This window comes from Marmota flaviventris, chromosome 3 (assembly GCF_047511675.1).
Source record: "Marmota flaviventris isolate mMarFla1 chromosome 3, mMarFla1.hap1, whole genome shotgun sequence".
NCBI lineage: Eukaryota > Metazoa > Chordata > Mammalia > Rodentia > Sciuridae > Marmota > Marmota flaviventris.
In genome coordinates this window covers 6,544,258-6,545,373 of record NC_092500.1, presented here as the reverse complement: position 1 = coordinate 6,545,373, position 1,116 = coordinate 6,544,258, and the positions used below count along the sequence as shown (strand labels likewise).

At 34.9% G+C, this 1,116-nt stretch overlaps 1 non-coding gene across 1 annotated transcript; it reads left to right on the top strand.

Moving 5' to 3' along the window:
- The first annotated feature begins 700 nt into the window (after positions 1 to 700).
- LOC114107265 (U6 spliceosomal RNA) lies at positions 701 to 805 on the top strand. Its single transcript, XR_003585316.1, has one exon. It is a non-coding gene; the product is annotated as a U6 spliceosomal RNA (small nuclear RNA).
- Positions 806 to 1,116: the final 311 nt, after the last annotated feature.

Below are 1,116 nucleotides of genomic sequence, written 5' to 3'. Positions count from 1 at the left end.
TTTTTAATAGATAGGAGGGGAGAAATGGAAATGCCCTATTCTAAGGTTCTTAGACTTTAAATGTTTTAAAATTTGTTCTTTTTAGTTACACATGGCGGTAGAATGAATTTTGACAAATACATACATGGAGTATAACTTCCCATTCTTATGGTTGTACATGAGGTGGAGTTACACTGGCCGTGTATTCATATATGAACACAGGAAGTTATGTCCAGTTCATTCTACTGTCCTTCCGATTTCTACCCCCTCCCTTCCCTTTATTTCTCTTTGAGGTTCTTAGACTTTATATGAAGTGGTAGAGTAGCACTTTTAGGTAGACTGTGATAAATTGAAGTTGTATACTGTAAACCTTAAAACAATCATTAAAATAATGAATTATAACTCATAAGCCAACACATTAGATATAATAGACACATTAAAAATATCTAGTCGTGGAGCTAGGGTTGTAGCTCAGTGGTAGAGCGCTTGCCTAGCACATGTGAGGAACTGGGTTCGATCCTCAGCACCACATAAAAAAATAGATAAATAAAATAAAGGCATTGTGTCCATCTGCAACTAAACAAGTCTTTAAAATATATTTAGTCATTTGCTTGCTTTGGTAGCACAAATACTAAAATTATAAAGCAATTCATAAATTTTTTCTTTAAAAATAAAATTATTTCCGAACTCCATTCACTTGAAATGCCTAAAAACTAATAACACACTGGTAATAGAGACCTTAGCTAGAAAAGAATGATACAAGAGCAGATTAGCATGGCACCTGTGTAAGGGTGACACACAGATTCATGAAATGCTCCATATTTTTTTTTAAAGTATTCAGTTTCACCAAAAGAAGACAGAAAAAGAAGAAAAGGGAAACAAGAATAGGTAGGACAAATATATAAAATGGGTAACAAGATGTCAGAGTTAAACCTAACCATACTCTAATCACATTAAATATACGTGGTCTAAATCTCCAAATTTAAAGGTAGAGACCATCAGACTGGACTTAAAAAGCAATATGCTATCTATAAGAAACACATTTCAAGGGCTGAGGATGTAGCTCAGTAGCAGAGCCTTGCCTAGCATAACTGAGGCCCTGGGTTCAGTCCCCAGTACTACCCCCCCCAAAAAAAA